This window comes from Thermobia domestica, chromosome 2 (assembly GCF_964235325.1).
Source record: "Thermobia domestica chromosome 2, izTheDome1.hap1.1, whole genome shotgun sequence".
In the NCBI taxonomy this organism is placed as follows: domain Eukaryota; kingdom Metazoa; phylum Arthropoda; class Insecta; order Zygentoma; family Lepismatidae; genus Thermobia; species Thermobia domestica.
The window spans coordinates 250706524-250726463 of NC_137455.1; the positions used below are offsets into that span (position 1 = coordinate 250706524).

The following is a 19940-nucleotide window of genomic DNA, read 5'->3' on the forward strand; positions in this document are numbered from 1 at the left end:
GTAACCGTGTAGGAGAGAGAGACAGCGTGTGTATAACAAATGAGAGATGTAGGGCGCCGAAAGCATAGTGAAGTGCACGCAAATTTTGAAGTGTATAGAATGTACAGGTCTCCATTTAAGTGGGATTATAAGATAAGATAGTAGGTTTTTTTTTTTTTTTTTTTTTTTTTTTAACCATATTACTTTAGTTAGGGTTATCCACCTTGAGTATATGTGATCCTTATAAATTGGCATTTCATAGTGACATAATAGCTTTTTCCTGTAAATGTTGGTATTCATGTTGTTCAACTCCACCACTTCTTTTCTTGTCATTCTTGGAAGTGTTAACTTTTGCTGTAGATTAAGAATATGGAGACAATATTTTGAAGATTTACGAGTAAAATCTATAGACTCACAAAGAAAGAGTAACATCTAAGGAACTTCATTACTAGCGCAATATGGCAGAAATAGTCTAATTAGTATTCCAGTAATTGAAGTAAAACAGTAGAACTACGGCAACTATAGTGTTATTTATGTGTAATCTACCGTACAGGAATCATTCATACCCAATATGAACACTCTCCCAAAGTAGAGTCATATTATTGTAAATAGCTCTCCCCTCAGTACCTTCGGTGTCCTAACGCGTTTACAAGTTGCCTACTTTCGCTTGCAATAAAATTCCTAAGCTACTTTGCAACAGTGCATCAGCGCTCTAACCAACAAAGCTACTGTTCTTCCGGGGTATTAATAAATAGAACATCACCAATACTTTAGTGGTTTTTGTGCTGTTACGAGTTTATTGTGCACATAAGACAACACACACACAATCTCTTGCATGAACGCTCCGCTCTTGTAATCTGCGCGTGAAAGATCGGAAATGACAAATATTTGCAGGTACGGCGAAGCTGAAGCTGTTGGTATACATAAAAGAAAGTGCCATTTTTTGGTTACCCCATTTTGTCAATCTGTACGATATATTTATTTTTAATATAATTGGAAAGTCATTCATCTGAAAAAGTAAAAATAAAGCACATTAATTTTTTTCTAGTACGCGAAATTCTCCCTTTTTTTGCTATCAATATTCCACCACGATGAGGCTTTGAAATCAAGTGCAGATCAAAAGCTAATTTGATGAAGTGTACACTATTTAGTGTGCACTCCATTTGTAGACTTCGAGTGTGCATCCTCGAAGTGAGCACTATGCACTTTTGGACACGGCCTATGAGTCACCTTCCTTCCCTTTATATATTGTACTCAATGGCTGCATAAAGAAGAATATGTGCAACATGTTACATTTCGATTTCTGTTTTTCTACCTACAAATCCATATTGGACTTAACAACACAACGTACTTCGATTATTCACATGCTGGTCGATCACAATATTATTATTCTGTAAATTTTAGAAACTGTCCATCCGTCACTACTTACCTTATGGGTGAATACGTGGATACCAGGTCCGCCTTTCATTAATGTATTTTCACGTACATACGCTCCTCAGAGGTAAGAGCACACCACATTTTTATTATTTATACACTCATATATAAAAATATTAGTACAAGTTTCTTCTGTAAACTTTATAAATCTGTGGATCCGTATAATCAGTCCTTTTTTTTTTTTGTGTGTGTGTAAGGGGGGGGGGGGTTCGTGCAATTATAATGCGGAGGCCACATCCATCAGATATGATTTTGGGCGTAAGTTAAAAATATGAATCTGAATTGATATAATTTCGGTGCTGGTACATTTTATGGGATTATAGATTTTTAAAATTTACAGAAGAAATATCTAGTGTTATTTCAAAGGATGAATGTCGTGAGTTATTAAAATATATTTGGATCTTATTTGTGACATTCGTAATAATGTTAAAAAACGTAATCCAAACTGTGTTTTTAACCACATAATAATAATAAGGAAGCCAGAATGAAAATTCCAATGTAAAAGTAGTGTGTGAAGTCATGATCCGTAACAAACTGCCCCACAAGTAAGGTATGAAAGGTTATTAGGTGACATGAAGAACACAGTGTGTTTCTACTATGTTCCTTTACGCACATATTCAACGTCGCTGACGCACCTGCTTCCTACGAGTGGGGTCATCGGGGTAGACACACTTTGGCAAAGATTTAACTAATGGGAATTAGATGAACCTGTTTTCAATGTTATACTTCTAATTAACTGTGGTTATTTTTATACACCTTATCCACAATTACTTCTGTTTCATTTCCCTTCTTCGTTTTTCTCAAATCGTTATTTACATGCTTTCTTTCTTCCTTTACATATATGTACTATACATCCATATTGTATTACTACGCAAGAACAGTGCTTCCAAGTGCCAAGCATCAGAATGATTCAAAAGAGTTATTAACTTCTTATTGCCATTGTGATTTATGATTTTCCTGTCCATTTCCAGTCGTCTTCTTTCAGTATTTCATGCTGCCAGTAATACAAGCAAAATACGGACATAGAAATTGTCCACTTTCCCCTTTAAAAGTGAAAGTTTCCAGAATGTTGAAACACGTATTAATTTATTTTTAATAACCAATCTCTGTATTCCAAATCTTCCAAACTTAAAGAAAGTTAGATACTCTATTTTTCACGTACATTTTGACCCTTTCATCTTCCCTAAAAACTTAATTTGATTAAAGTGGCATTGTAAAACGACGGATCGAGAACATACGATATTCATAAAAAAAAAGTTAATTTCAATTGAAGTAGATATACAGACAACGTCGATTTAAATGTGTAGAAAAAAGTTGCTTCAAATTACTCCTCCCCCACCCATGTACGCGCCGAATTTCCAGAAAAGCTGGGATAAGTATTCGTTTATTTTCAAATCATGAGCTTATACACTGAGATTCATTTTGCTAACTTGAAAGGCTTCTGTGGAATTTTATTTTTTTCATTAATTTTGAAGTCCGTCTTCTTTTTAGGATACGCATTTTACTAAGTGTCGTGACAAAAACTTGGCCTGAGCTAAGTTGAACTCAATTGAAAGAAACATCTCCGTAGCATGAGTAGCTCATGAAATATTACCCAGAACCCTCTTAGAACAGGCATTTTGATAGAGTTCCCACAGAGTTTTTAAAACTTTTTTTCCCAGCTTTCTCGGTTTTTTCATGACAGAAGTTTAATTTTTCCACTTTTTCGTAACACAATTAGTTTAGTTACATACCTGAACTAACGGTCGTATAAAATGGGTCGGCCTAGGAAACGTGCGTGACGAAATATATGCTTTAAATATGTGGACGCGACATGGAACTATACGTGAACATACCATACGTACAATATTGAGACTACCAGCTGTAGATGAATTTCATGGTCTAACTCCGAAGACTGTTATTAGACCCTGATGAAATTTATATGAAACCTGAGAGAAAAGAATGATCAAAATCGGTATATCGTTCAAGTTATAAATCAGGGTGTACACAATGAAGTCGGTTAATTACTATCTACATTCAATAAATGTTTGGGGAACACAGCATGAGCCGTACGCGTGTGTTTGAGTGGCATGCTCGGTTCAGGGTCGGCCGTACAGACATCGAAGACGATGCCCACACTGGAAGGCCCGTTATCTGCACAACGCCAGACATTGTTGCCAAACTTCAACAATTGGTTCGTGAGGATCGAACCATTCACGACCTTGCTGATGAAGTGAAAATTCGTGGGATGCCAACGAATTTTGACTGTTGAATTGGGCATGCTGCATTGTGTCGCCGCAAAATTTGTGCCAAGGATCTTGACTGCTGATTAGAAGGCACAGCGTGTGGCAGTTTGCACGGAGCTTCGTCAGACCGCATCTGATGATCCAACCTTGTCACGGGTTATCACCGGCGTCGAGAGCTGAAAAGCAAGTTGAAAGGCCGTCGGTTCGACACACTTGAGAGTATTCAAGAAGCGTCACTGGCAGTGCTAAACACCCTCAAAGAAAGAACTTCCAGGATACGTTTGTTGAAGTTTGGCAACAATGTCTGGTGTTGTGCGGCTAACGGGCCTTCCAAAGTGGGCATCGTCTTCGATGTCTGTACGGCCGGCCCTGAACCGAACATGCCACTCGAACACACGCGTACGGCTCATGCTGTGTTCCCCAAACACTTGTTGAATCATTGCAAAGGTCTCCGTAGCACTTTTCCCGAGATTCGCACAGAATTTGATACACACGCGCTGTTCTATTCTCGGATCCATCGTAAAATCGCCACGCACAGAGTATCATGAAAAACACTGTGGAGACTCAACACATCAACCCAGCTGCATGAAACTGTGACCTTCACACATCAGATATGCTAGTCTTGCCACCTATCGGTGCAAAGCTCTACTACTACTACTTTCCAGATGGCAGCACCGGTTCCGAAAATTCTGGATAGCACCTCCTATGAAACCACTGCGATAACAACTTTCAAACACAAAATCAACAAAATTGGTGCACCTATACTGAAATTATGCGGGATCATACACCAATTATCGTATGAACACTGTCCGAAAACCGAGTTCTATCTTCGTGTGTTGAAGGGTTCGTAGGATATTCTATTGTTTGGCGTACAATTTTAATCCTTTCTGCACTTAGAATATGCATTATAATGAAAGTAACATGATAAACTAGCTCGAAATAACTAAGAAATGGTCAGCTGTCAAACTTGGACACCGTTTAGAGAATGGGCAACTACACCTAAACATAAAATTTTAAATGGAGGTACACACGGGGGAAAAGAATGGGGGTTTGAATGAAATATAGTATTCAATGTTAATAAGAAACACATTTTGATTCTGTTTTAATCGGTCAGCAACAATTACAGCACAGCTAAGCTGTTCAGGCATGCGTAACAAATAGCAGAGTGGTTTAGGTGAGTAATCTATTAATCATATATGTGTGTTGAAATCCTGTAAAAAGTTTTTTTCTTCTTTCGTGTACATCAAATTCTGTTTCTTACTGACTTCCAACACTAAAGTTCAAACCCTCTTTACTTTTGCCTCCGTGTGCACTTTGACCTTAAATGTTATATTCGGGCTGGAAGTCCAAGTTTGGTCAAATTTCCAGCAGACGCCAGCTGACCATTTGCTAGTAGGTGTAAAAATATTTAAAACTTCATTATAAATAGTTTTCCTCTTTTCTTGTGATGATTAGACAAACGAAATCGATGTCACTTTTATATGTTGAACAAATATTTGAAAATTGCTAGTTTTCTAATTTTTTTTTTCTTAGCCAAGGTATTTATACCAAGATTCACGTCTCTAACATAATGTGCTCGTGAGATACTGTATCTTTGGAATACCTCTTAAACCCATCTTCCCGTAATGAAACACACGTTAATGAATGTAACATGGTGAAAACTCAAGTGGATCCTCTTGCTAAATATGTCATTTCAAATATATCAGTTAAAATAATCATTTCAAACGGTTCATTCGTTTTGATGTGATAACGTAACATGCGACCTCGATGTCATTCTTAAATATTGAGTAACAGATTCTCCTTTTCTCCCGTTAAAAGCGGGATTTTTAAAAACTTTTGGACACACGGCCACTCGTTTTTAATAAGAAATTTGTATACAAAGATTCATCTTCGTAACGTGAGAAACTCTGTTTTTGGCATACATTTTGGAGTCCTTCTCCCTTAGGATACACATATTCATAAAACTGACTTGACAACAACCAGTTCAGTTATGTTCAAAAATTCTTTTCAAACGGTTGACCAATTTTTCATTTTTGTACCATTTGTAAAATATAGCTATATATTAACATCGGTGCTGCCTTGTATGCATATGTTATTTCTTGATATAAAAAATGAATTTTATACGTATTTAATGTAGCGAACAATATATAACGTCGCTTTCAATACATAAGTGCGTAACTAACATTTTCAAAATTTTTCAGGAGAAGCGAAAGAAAATTTTGTAGTATGTTCAAGTCAACATAACTTTTTGACTATTTTCAGGAAAGCTTTAATTTTTTGGACGCTTATTGGCGAGGGACAAATGTTCCTTTCCGTGCAGATTTGACTTTCCAGCTGTTCGTATGACTTGATAAAATTGCAAAGTTTTTAACTTACGCCCTTATGCTGTGAACAGATATATGTTAAATTCTAGTTCTAAAATATCAATAATGGCGTATGTTTTAGTAACTTTATTTTTCACATATTTTACAGTTTTGTACATAATGAGCATTGATACTACAGTTAATGTTTTTTTTCTTTTGTTATAATTATAAGAGTGTTTATTATGCTGTATATAATATTTTTGTATAAACAATGTAACTTTGGCTACACATTATAGAATATATATATATATATATATATATATATATATATATATATATATATATATATATAAATATGGTTTTTAGGTAAGCATTATGGCTGTATTGACACAATGGAAAGTCCTTTTAACAATGGACCTTCAACAAAATCTTCGACATTTTCATCACTTTGTAGATTTCGGAAGTATGCGTGGTAGTCTCGTGGTATTACTCCTATATCGCACACATTTTCCGAGTCTTTCTTCTTTTGCTTAGAAATAGGCCGAACAGAAGAATACCGGGGTAAGAGTGTAGGCTGGTTTAGTGTACAGCTTCTCGGGGAACCCTTGCGTACCGAAAATCTGGAAAAAACATCTCTCATTCGGGTTTTGAACAAAACTGTCCCAAAGTCGTCTTGACTGAATCTTATCCATCGCAGTTGTTGCCATCCAATCTCAATACCTTTTTGATCTTTGCTGCATGGTAGAAAAGTTTTTCGTGCTTCCTCGAAGTCAAAGAAATCATCTATTGTCATCGAGTGTACCTCGTATGGAAACGGCTTTTTGTGCGACATTCGAGCACAGTTAACCACTCTGTAGGAACGAACACATCTACTTTTTTTTTTTTTTTCGCATGTTCAGTGGCACTATGCATGGAATCAACTTCCATTTCCGTATGTCCGGGCTCAAGAAATTTATGATCAATCGCTTTTATATGAGTGCTACTCACCACACATATGTACATTGTTGCGAATTTCTTGTTTAAATTTTGTCCTCCGCAGCAGTCGGAATATATGGTCACGTGTTCAACTTCTGTTGATAATTCGCGTAAGTGTTTAAGAACACATGATGCAATTTCATCTGGGCCCCTCTTTGCCTTTGTTTCGTCCCAAAAATAACAGTAGCCCTCATGAGTAGCAACATAGCAAATAGTAAGATTGTAAACGTTTATTTTCCTCGCGTAATACACAACTCCGGTTTTGTAAGACGGCGTTGTTAACACTTGCTGAAGATCAAAACAAATCACCTTATGAGTTCTATCTTTCAATGCATTCTCCTTGTCTAGTCTCTTTTCTTCCCTTGCTTGATCCTTCTTTTGTTTGTGCTCCTCGTAATTTTGCAGTTCTGCTCTTTTTTTCATCTTCGGACAACTTACTAAACTTGACACATACTTTACACTGATCTTTTTTCGGTTTGTAAATTTTCACATTCATCTCTTTCAATAGCTTTCAGTAAGACGTGCGACCCAATTATACGCGTTTTATCCAGACCCTTTTCTTCACAGTAAAGTTTGTAGAGATCGTACAATTTCAAGAGAGAGAGCCCAGGGTCTATGTAGAAAACTTGGGATGTAGAAGCTCGGCAGTAATGGGAGGTATTGATGTTATGTGTGATTTCGCAACTTCGATTGTTTCCTGTCCCAATGCATTTTTCGGAACATGCTTACCTCGCAACTCTGAAGTAGTAGTAGTTCCATCTATAAGATCTTTCTGCATCGCGACGCGGCAAGCTTTGTCACTGACATCCAACGTACGTAGGAAGAAGAGTTTGCACACTCGCACCTTCACTCCGTCAATAGTTAGAAAATATTACAACCATTACTGCCTTCTCGAGGATGTTTTCTTTAGACCTCTTTCCTTACCAACACGTTTCGTATGATTAAAAAGGAAGTATCTTTGTCTTTTAAGATCACCCATGCTCAAGTACGCGTTATGATTAATAATCCTCTTCTCTTCACTTATAACAGAACAACTATGCATACACTTACGTGAGATTGGCTTAACTTTACGAGCACTACGCACTCCACCTGTCACTTTTACATACTCTTCTCGATTACGCTTTTCCTTCGATAACTGCCTTTTGGATCTGCCGCCTCTGATGGATCTTCTTTGATGTGAAATTGAAAAGCTTCTCTCACCTTCCAAATCGGACCATGGCTTCTCACGAGAAGTACTTGCATCTTCTCCGTTACCCGTGCAGAATTCAGGACTTTTATCTGTAAAGTAAATCATAATGCCTAAAAATAACTTCTATCAAACGAAATTAAACGATGATATTTAATACAAAAAATAAATTATTTAATTTACCATAAATTTGTTTTTCATAAATGTTGTCTGAGGTTGATTTGACAGCCTAATTATCACATAATACTGAATCCCATCAAGTCATTTTCGATTAAAATAACACGAATTAAAATTATAATTACCTGAAAAAATATTATTAGACATTGTATTGCGTTTGGTTAATGAGACGTACATTTTACTGAAAGCTGTAAAAATAAGTCAATGTTGAAATTTCCAACTCAAAAAGATTAGTGCATTGCCCCCAGAGCAGAAGGGATCAGAGCTGCAAATCTGCGAAGATCCCATACAAAAAGATGAAACATATACGAAGGGCAAGGAGTGGAGTATATAACCCAAGCACAGACTGTCTGTTTCGATATCACAGCAATTAACATTTTGCAAAATAGGGATATTGTTCTAGGGTAGTAATATGCAAAATTTAAACAAGAAATTCCTATCAACATATGTATAGCCTTGTCATAATTAAAAAAACATTCTGGATTCTTGATAATTCATCATAGTTTTCGGTCTATTTCTTAGCACCCATGGAAGAGATCTCTCAAATATTAGCGACACGATAGATAGCCATGGCAGCCTATCCTCCAAATGCTGTGCCAATCGATTGAATAAGGGCTGAGAAATAATTCTGAAACTGTGTGAGATTATTGAAGCTCTATCCTACTGTACAGCAGTTTTACTCTCAACATCTTAAAAGCATATTATAGATGTTCTTTATTAGGACTAATTAAGGTTAGTTTAAAGGGACAAGTTTTGCCGATAGATGTCACTACAGTCTTCGTATTTCTCTCATGTATTTTTTACCTTTCATGAAAATTCACGATTTCTCTTACAAATTTCAACCTAGAGACTTCAAATTTTTACAAAAGGAACTTTATGACCTATCGAAGGCAACAATCCGTGCCGATTTTTTATTTACAATTTTCTTCATTGTTGAAATGGCTTGATTGTTGAAATGGATATCGAAACCTTTAACAATATAACTGTTTCAACAATGAAGAAAATTCTAAATAAAAAATCGGCACGGATTGTTGCCTTCGATAGGTTATGAAGTTCCTTCTCTAGAAATATGAAGTCTCTAGGCTGAAACTTGTAAGAGAAATCGTGAATTTTTGTGAAAGGTAAAAAATACATGAGAGAGATACGAAGATTGTAGTGACATCTATCGGCAAAGCTTGTCCCTTTATACCAACCTTAAATTTAATGAAACCCCTTTGTTATAAGGATTTTAAAGGGTGTTCTTAATCGATAAACCCTTGCTGTTATATTCGTAATTTAAAATATTCATCTGTAGAAAAAAATATTAAATTAAGGAAAATATACTATACCTTTTTCAGGCAAATACTCTGGATCCCCATCACTGTCATCTTCCAGCTCTGTACACTCTGAAGCACTATCATCGTCATTGTATGTCAGTAACTGGCAAATATCTTCTTTAACAATAATTTTGCTTTGCCTGTTCATTTTTATGACTTCCTTGCTCTCCTCCTTTTAACACAATAACTGTGTTGTTTCCTTTCTATTCAGTGCTTTTGAACTCTTTCGCAAAACAAAAGAAAAAAACTTCTTTGTACGTCGCTAACCAAGTCTCTTTTAACAATCAAACCCCTAAACAAATCCAAATCAAAAATCGTAAAGAATCGATGGCGGCACTTACATACAAAGAGACCAAAAAAATGCAATACTCATTGTGGCTTATGAGCGCCAGGCCATATTACTGTGTATTCAGATCGTTTAACACAGAAGGGCGTATGTGTCATTTAAGCCCTTATGCTTTGAACAACTTGCTTTTATATCTCTTAACGCCTTTATGAAAATGACCCCCACAGCTGAACGGTTCGCCGTACAGCCACAAAAATTTCCCAGCAGCTAGACACGATTGACATCTATAGGAAGAATTGAAAATCTCAAAATCCCAAAAAATGTAAGTTACGCCTTTATGTATTGAAAGCGACGATAACATTTTCCATGTTATCAGCAGTGAAACTATGAATTTAGTATGTAAGATTTATCTTATGTTGAATGTAATCTATCACACTAGTAACAATTTAACCTTGAAAGCTGAAACATCGTTCATTTCATTTCTGAAGAGATTTTCTTTCCTCTCTAGCCATTATTTTGCCAATACCTTTCTAAACACTAGAACCAGATTTTTTACATGCATAGTCAGTAAAACTTTTTCCCATTCTTTTTTCACGACTGTCCCATATTTAGTTCAATATTTTCCTTAGCACCTTTTCAGTATTGAAAATTGTTCATCTAATAATTTAGCATTAGTACCTAACTTAAAAAGTACTCCTGATAAAGAGGAAAATTTAACTGAGTATACACAATATCATGTTTAGATTACTCTCTTTCAAAAGTTTTTTTTTCATACTGATGTCGTATGCTTTTATTTCGTAGTAAATTATTTCTTACTGCTGCAACTTGGGTACTTTGGTCACTACTTTTCTACATGAGTCTGGGTCTTGCTTTTCAGACCCGTCTCAGTCGTACAAACCTAGCAGCCTGGACAGACCCGATGGCCCAGAAATAACCCAGATAACACCTATGCATCATTTTATAGCAATAATGATTTCCATTAATCGAGCTCGAATATTTACATGTTTCATTCCCGATGTGACCTTTCTTAATCAAATTATGTCTTGACAATTTCAAACATAATTTCGTGTTTATTCGTCTTCTCATACTGAAAAATAATGCAGTAACATTGAACACAAACTACGCAAAATGATTTAATAAACCACTGTTTGGGCTCTGCGGTATTTCGTATGTTCTTCATAACAAGTTTTACTGACTCGCTTGATTAAATTTTGACAATCCCTTATAAGAAAAAGAATCCCTTATGACTTATCTTTTATGTAATTGCAGTTATACTCTTACAGAATGTATGTCTGTCTTTCAGAGCAGTGTTTTGATACATACAGGCACAGACATCAAGAAAGAAAATTACAAATTTAGGGGAGAGAGGAAAATCGTGTTTGTTAGAATTACATTTAAACAACTTTCGTTTCACAGAGTGAAACTACAGTAGACTTCCAAACTATGGGAATTCAATATTCAAACTTGAAATACTTGTTGCAATAGAGTAATAAGATCAAAGGTAGAACTTATTCGTCGGACGCGGAATCCATGTCAGAAAGCCATCACTCGCTATGCCTTACCATTTTTTATTATAAATGTGGAAACTGGAAATGGTTAATTTGAACCACTTCAGGTATAAATGGAAGGTTACTGGAGAAGGCGGAAGCTATTCTTAGGAAGCTGAATCAATTGCAAAAAAACTGCATTTCGATATCTCTTACCGTTTTTGCTCTATGGGAATCACTATTGAAACCGGAAGTTGTAAGTTTGAACTTCTTCTGGTTTACGTAGTAGAGATTCAAAAAAGCGGCTTTTTTGAATTTTTTTTTTCATTTTCATGATTTTTTTTTTTTTTTTTTTTTGTATCTAAACAGCTTTCTTACAGTATGTTCTATAGTTAAATAAGATTTCATGACCAAAATGCCATATTTCGCTATATCACCATCATGATGGACGGAACACATGTTTGAGGAATTAAAGTAAACACGTTAGTCAATGAGTAGCAACTGGTTATTTTTTTTTTTTTTTTTTAACGGGCTTCAATTATTGACGGGAGTTCACGTGGTTGGGATCGCACGTTAATCTGTAGTACCACGAGCCTTGTGCAAGAAACACTAAACTCTCGTCAACAAACCAACCATTGTCTACTTTTAAATAGCTTAATCTAAGCATCGAAAACTCGGTATGAACCAAAGCTAGTTACGGGATTCAGAGATTGAGCACAAGTAAATTAAGTCCCAAGAACTCCATATACATTATCTGTGATTTGTCATTTTTATTATTACTTGCTTACTAATAAAATTGTAAACAACTCAAAGAGGCTAATTAACAGGGTGGAAAAAAATCATGATTTTTTTAATAAAAATCATTTTTGTTGATTTTTTTGATTTAAATCGATTTTTTTGATTTAAATCAAATCTTTCTCCTGGTATAATACAAGTCGCGAATTGAAGATAAAGCATTAGGAATTAGTATTAAATGCTAATTATGCCATTTAAGTGAAAGTATTGGGGTTGAATTTTGAATTGTCCCCAATCGTTAACCTATATCAATCCCAAACAATGTTTCTTAACCCTTTTAAATTATGGCTCTTTCTAAAAGTTAATTATATAGACTTTCAGTCAAGCAGCTACATCACCATCCCTATTTATCCTGGGATCATGGCACATGCATCACTCTCTTTAGAATAGAACAGCTTTTGAAACGGTAACATTCACATTTCCTTATCATGTCTCTGAAGCGGGAAATTTTGAGAGTAATCGGCATTTTTTAAAACTTTTTTTTTAAATTTGGTCCCCTCTGGATACCCCTGTGTTACAGCACGGATTTCAAATTCAACCTGGAAATTCTAAGGGGTGTACTAAATGTGTGTACAAAATTTCAAGCTTCTCTTTTGAGTAGTAAGAGTGAGGAAACTATTTAACAATGAGCTAAGAACATTCCCACAATGCTCCAGATGACCCGGATTTAATATAAAAATTTCCTCAGACATCCCTATTTATTCTAAGATCATGATTTGTACATAATTCTCTTCAGAATAAAACAAATTTTCAAACAGTACCCTTCAAATGTCTCCATCATGTATCTGGGGAGGGTAAATCACGAAAAAAGGAATTTTCTGTTAAAAATGTCTTTTTTTTTTTTTTTTAAATACCTCTGTGGACCACTTCCCCTGTTTTAAGACAGAGATCTGAAACAAATCTGAAAAATACTGAGGGGTGCACTGAGTAAATGTGCAAAATTTCAATCTTGTAGGTGCAAAAGTAAGCCCGTGAAAAATAATATTCCCCAAATACCCCAGATTCCAGTATAAAACAGGATCTCAGGTAAAAGTTTCCTGAGACATCCCTATTTATCCTAGGAGCATAGTACGTACATTATTTTCTTCAGAATAGAACAGCCTTTCAAACGGTACCATTCATATGTCATCTGAGACGGGAAAATCACGAAAAAAGCTATTTTCTTTTGTTAAAAATACCCTTTTTTAAACATTTTTGCCCCTCTGGACCCCGCTGTTTCCACGCAGAGATCTGAAAACATCTGAAAATTATTAAGGGGTTCACTGAACGAGTGTGCAAAATTTCAGTCTTCTGAATTCAAAATGTAACCCGCCAAATAATAATAATAATAATACAGTAATAATAATAATAATAATAATAATAATAATAATAATAATAATAATAATAATAATAATAATACCACCCATAACAAAAAATATCTTTTTAAATTTATGACGTCATCACACACTATGCCTCAACGCAGAAAGGCGTGGCAGGGTTGGCAAAAACCATGGTTTTTATTGAAAAAAAACACCAAAAAATCAGTTTTTTTTTTGTTTAAACCTGGTTTTTTGGGTTTAAACCAGTTTTTTTTTTAATTAAATAATTTACTCTATGTATTTATATCACATATGAACAGAAATAAGTTTGTTTCACTTTGGTGTTATTATGCAACAACCGGGTTGTGCTGGAACGGATCACATAAGCTTAAAGCGGAGTCCAAACCGTTTCTCGTCTCTTACATCCGAAACAAATTGTCCTCCATTTGAACTTGAAAACTGGACTAATTGGCCACAAATGCGATACGTCTGCCGACTCACTCACGAAGGACTCCTGATACGTTGTACTGATCTTTACATACTTTTAATATAATTGTCTAATTGTCAAGAGTCACTTCAGAAGGACAAAAAGATAAACAGTTGCACAATTGAAACCATTATACAGAATTACATATGGACAGTTTCAAAATACTGCAGAGTACAGAACTAATTTAGTCCAAATTAGTTCACTACGACTTTGATTAGTCCAAGTTAAAGAAATACGTCTTAATTTGCATACCAGTAAGAAAAGTGAATAAAAATAAGAATTATTTGAGTCGACTTTGGCTCTGACCCATTTATACCTAAATAGATACCAAAGATATTTCTGATTTCAGTAAATGCCTCTCGGGGGGTTTGTATGACCCCCCTTCCCCAAAGTACGATATTTTGATGTATATTATCAATAGTAAACATTACTAAAACGATACAATATTTAGAATTTTCTTTTGATTGCAATTGCATAACAATAATAACAAACTATTAAAAAAATCACAAAAGAAACATTCATAACCTTATAAAAAAGTTGCTTTTGTAGTATAGGGCTAATTTCTTTGAGTAATGAATGGGGAATTTAAATTTGAATATAATAGGAATAATATGCGGGAGTGACATGCGATAACCCACTAATGTGTGTGTTGAAGATTTTACGAAAACTTACACTTTTACAAACATTTTTCGCTTTTTGCATGGTTTAAACCAGCCAACCCTGCGTGAAAGCATATGTAACGTGTTCTAAAATGCCTCCAGCCTTACAGAAAACGAAGTAAAAAGCCTTATTGGTATTTTTTAAATTGAATAATGAAGATTCTACCATATCACCTAAAAATAGGTGATATAATTTAAAAGGTCAAGCATTAAGGAAAAAGTACAGCAACGTTTATCAAAAAGACACTTTTTTTTCACAAAAGTTACTGATATTTGGCAGGGGCCTATTTTTAAAAACTCAGAACCAGCTTGCGGCATGAAGTACATAAATTTTGCCTAAAGTTTAAAATTAACAAAAAAAGGGGGGATAGGACCCCTCTAAATACGCCCTATTATCTGAGGACAAACAAACAGACACGCACAAAAAATAATTTTTGTCTTAAATTTCAATGGTGATTTCCCCGTTGGAATAGTTAATGATTTTAAAACCCAAACCTAATGTTACGAAAAGAAGAAAGAAGGATTGCTCCGTTACCTGTTCAAAACGGGATTTTCCCTAATCATCCTCTGCATGACACTTGTTTTCATACTATACTGTACATTTGAGTCTCATTGTATTATGATTATTAACTTCCATAATCGAAATAACAGAACAGAAACGGGATTTTACTTATTTTCATTTTAAATTAATTTATTTAGGAATTCGATTTAAATCAACGATTTTTATTTAAAAAATCAAGAGATTTAAATCTTGATTTAAATCGTGATTTAAATCAGACTGATTTAAATCAATCCACCCTGCTAATTAATAGGCATATAATATCTTGAAAAGGAACTTCAATAGTTAGTTTGTTGAACGGTCAGTTTCATCGCCTATGGAATGGAAATCATTAGTTTGGTTCTCTTGAGAGATGTTTAGATTCTACATCAAACAATAGGTTCATGCAAACATCTTGACTGGTCACTGACTAACGCGCGAAGGCACTGCTCGTATATGGCCAAGTTTGATATCTGGTAGGAATATTTGTTGCGGATAAAAACCAGAGTTGTTGAGGATACATATAACCTCGCCACAGAAAAGAGAGTTAAACGGCAGCAATCAATAGATTCACGTTTGATGGAGTTTCCGTGACTTTCCAGTCATTGGACCCACCTCAATCTGTCTCATGACCTCTATCTTCAACGTGTTTGTAACTAACTTTAATTTCTCTTTTAAGCCCCACATCGTCCCTATGTTGTTTTATTGTTAATTGTTTCCCCAAAGTTTTTCATATCACATTCCTTACACTACACCTTCATCTTCACATACGAGGGCGGGGTGAAAAGTTCTCGGCCTGACCCAGAGATGGCACTCGAATCAACAAAATTTTATTGTTCTTGCCTAGGAGCGCTTTTCAGTTGTTCGTATAACAAGTGTGAACTTATCCTCTCAAGTAGTTTATGTGCAGGCAGTGTTACAGTTAGACGTCTTGCGTGTTAGTTGTGAAAATGGATAAACTTGAATATCGTGCGGTAATCACATTTTTCGTTTCGGATGGATTAACCCATATGGAAATTCATCCGAGGTTGACAAAAGTTTACGGGGACTCTGCTCCTTCCATGTCAACCGTTAAAAAGTTGGTAGCTGAACTTAAACGTGGTCGCACATCCCTCGAAGATCTCCCACGTGAAGGAAGGCTGAAAACCGCAACCACACCGGGAACAATCGAAAAAGTGCATGATATCGTGTTGGACGACAAGCGAATGAAGGTGAGTGAGGTAGCTGAGAGTTTGGGAATATCGGAGGAACGGGTGCGAAACATCTTGCACAAAGAACTAGGGATGCGAAAGCTCTGCGCAAGATGGGTGCCGCATGTGCTGACTGCCGACCAAAAGCAAATGTGAAAACGATTTTCGCAGCAATCTTTGGACCGATTTAAAAGGGATCCGACCGATTTTGTGACAATGGATGAGACATGGGTTCACCACTACACGTCAGAAATGAAACAGCAGTCCAAGCAGTGGGTGGAAGCCGGTGGTGCAGCGCCGAAGAAAGCGAAAACGATTGTATCGGCCGGAAAGGTCATGGCCAGTGTGTTTTGGAATGCGAAAGGAATCCTGTTAATTGATTACCTTGCAAAAAGGAGAACAATTACAGGCGAATATTACTCCAACCTTCTTGACCAGCTGGATGCCAAAATTCGCGAGAAGAGGCCTGGCTTGAAGAAGAAAAAAAAATCATGTTTCACCAGGACAAAGCACCTGTGCACAAGGGTGCGTTGGCGATGGGAAAACTGCGGGATTTGGGGTACGATTTGCACGCCCATCCTCCATATTCTCCTGATATGGGACCATCGGTCTTCTATCTGTTCCCAAACTTGAAGGAATTTCTTTCTGGGAAGCGCTTGACATCGAATGAAGAAGTTGAGAGGATCGTAGATGACTATTTTCACAAACTGTCACTTCCGGGAAGGAATACTGATGTTAGAGAAACGCTGGACCAAGTGTATTGAAGTTAAGGGAGATTATGTCGAAAAATAAAATTATTTTTGAACTGAAATTCGAAGTCTTTCATTGTCAAGCCGAGAACTTTTCACCCCGCCCTTGTATGTCCATTCTTCTATCCCTCGCCTTAATCATGTCTAGAATCATTGTCTTCTTTTCTGTACGTCTTTACTTCACCTCTTCTTAATAAGCTCTTCAGCACTTGCGTCATCTCTCCAATGCTCTCTATCCCTGTCATTTCTTCTTTCCTTCCTTTTCCTTTTTCTCTTCCTTCTTTCCTCTTCTATTCTGCTTTTCCTTAATTTATCTTTGTCGTAACTATTCCTCTCCAGTAAGCTGCGAAGCTTCTCTATGTCCTGCCTGGAGGCGCGGTGGCTCAGTGGTAGAGCGTTCACCTCCGGTGCTTGGGGTCTCTGGTTCGATCCCAGCTCGCGCCGTGTGGACTTTGTGGTGGACACCCCGTGCTTGTGGTTTTCTCGGGGTTCTGTTTCCTCCCACTTTATTCATTCCACCATTTCATTCATTTCTCATAATCACCGTCTCCTTTAGCCTAACCGGCATAACCGTGGGACGTAAAACTTGAAAGATTTCATTTCAATGTCCTACCTCCTCTCTTCGCTATCCATTTCATTTTCCTCTCCATATTCCTTATGAAGTTTCTTTTCATGCTTTATCTACATCACCCCTTATATGGCAGTAAATCCCTGCGGCGCATTCTTTTCTCAATCACCATGTAGTTAATCGTCCAGCTTTTCTCTCTGTAGTCATGTCCAGGAAGTTTATAACGTTCTTTTCCATTTCCAATCTTATACTTTTCTCTTATCTTCAATCCTTATTACGAATTTTTCTAGTTACCTCCTAGTTCCTTTCCAAACTCCACAACAGCCATTTATGTACCTGCAAAACATCACTAGATTCTTTCCATGTTATAGCATTTTCTGCTCCTACTTGTTCGTCACCGGTTCGACAACACCGGACTTATAGTTAATCACTAATTTTAACTAGTTTTTTTTTCCCCTATTGTGCAATACTATTGTCTCATAATAGCTCAACGCTTTCATTATTTCCTCTTTCTTCCAATCTCGTATGTTTCTCCCTTTCAGTTCTTCTATTGCGTTTACCACGTATTCCCTCATAATACTGGGAAGCATTGACTTTACATAAACACTAAATATAGTTGTGTTATCTGTCCTATTGCCTATTCTTCTATCATTCTTTGCACTTCTGTATTCTTCACTCAGCAACTCTCCTGGTCTTGCCTTATGTCTTCCGCAATTTTTCTTAATTCTTCTAACGGTTTCAGACAGTTTCCCATTCAGTCCAATACTGACTTTAACTTAAATCTCTTCTTTATAAATCTTCGGGAAGACATTCATCCGTGTTATTATGTCTTCTTGCTTTACGCACTTCTTAAAACCTTACCTTCTTCCATTTTCATCCCCCCTGGAGTTCCTCACCTTTGATTTTCTTTTGTTCTATGACCTTATACGTCCCGTTGCATAGATCATTCAGTTTTCTTTCAAGACACTTTTTTTTTATTACTACCATTGTACCTCCTTTGTTCGTTTGTTCAGTCACCACGATTTTTCTCTTCCTCAGTCTCTCTAAGTTCTCTCTTTTTTCTAGTATCTCTACTACTGAGCTACGGTGTTAGTTTGTGGTATTGTGTATATAATTCTTGTTTTGAAAGATTTTTAAGTGTGTCTCAGATATTAATAAGTTAAGTATTTCATTTATTCAAGAGCGGAAATAATTTTCTGAACGTAGGTATAAAAGGAAGGCTTAAAATTATTTAGTATATCGACATGAACTTATTTATCAATTACAGTGGTTTATCATGTGTACATATTTTTTGTTTAAACATTTTTTTTAAGAAGCTGGAAATTGGAAAAATGTACTGAAAGGAATTACCGGACATAAAGAACAAAACCATTGCTTTTGGAATATCGTTACTTACTGGAGTACGCAAATCCCGGGTTTAAGCACCCCTTTGACAAAATATGCAAAAGTAAGCATTTACCATGTTAAGATGTGTATATGAACACCTGAAATTATATGAATTGGGAGATTGAAACCTCCTCCCGGAAAATCTGTGTGCACTATAGGCATTAATGTTCATACAGCATAAAGTGTTTCGACAAGTAAGTTGTAGGTTTATTTATGATGCTATGCTCATTGCATATAATTTGAAATGCTGAACAGTATTAAAACAAATAATACGTAATAATCTGTAATTAGGTTAATAATGTGTAATGACTAATGTAATAATACTGAAAGTTACAATGGTTTAATATAACAATAGTTACCAATGTGTTGCAGTAAATTTTATTTTTATTTCTATTTTTAGTACTTTCGAGATGAATACTAGAAGTATATTTACGAAAAAAAGCGTAACTGGTCATCCTTTTGTTCTGATGGGACTGGCCATCAGTTGTACTGGCTTTGCAGTTATGTTGTACTCCTGGGGAATGAAGCCAGCCCTTGCGGCAAGAAGAAGAGCTGAAGCAGAAAGTTTTGCCAACTTCTTGTTTGAAGAGGAGAGTAAATCTAACACACAATGAGAAACTATTGTTGATAGCCTAATAGTTGTTCCAGTTGTACAATAAAGTAGTTATTTAACCAAATGATGTTTTTGTTTTTTTGATCACAGGATTTATAAGTACTGGATGCATAACAAATACCCTGTCATAAGCTATTAAGGGTTTGTGATAGATACAATCTAAATCTAGAAGCAGAGGGTGGAAATCATCGTCTCTCATCCCTCTTAAATTTGAATATGTGAAATTATGAGAGAATTTGAAAAAAAATAATAATAATTGTATTACAGATTTAGTAGGTCAGAGTTGACC

At 35.9% G+C, this 19940-nt stretch overlaps 1 long non-coding RNA gene across 1 annotated transcript; it reads left to right on the forward strand.

Moving 5' to 3' along the window:
• The first annotated feature begins 1147 nt into the window (after positions 1 to 1147).
• Positions 1148 to 19715, forward strand: LOC145678445 (uncharacterized). Its single transcript, XR_014130394.1, has 2 exons — positions 1148 to 1480; positions 19439 to 19715. It is a non-coding gene; the product is annotated as an uncharacterized LOC145678445 (long non-coding RNA).
• The last annotated feature ends 225 nt before the right edge of the window (positions 19716 to 19940 follow it).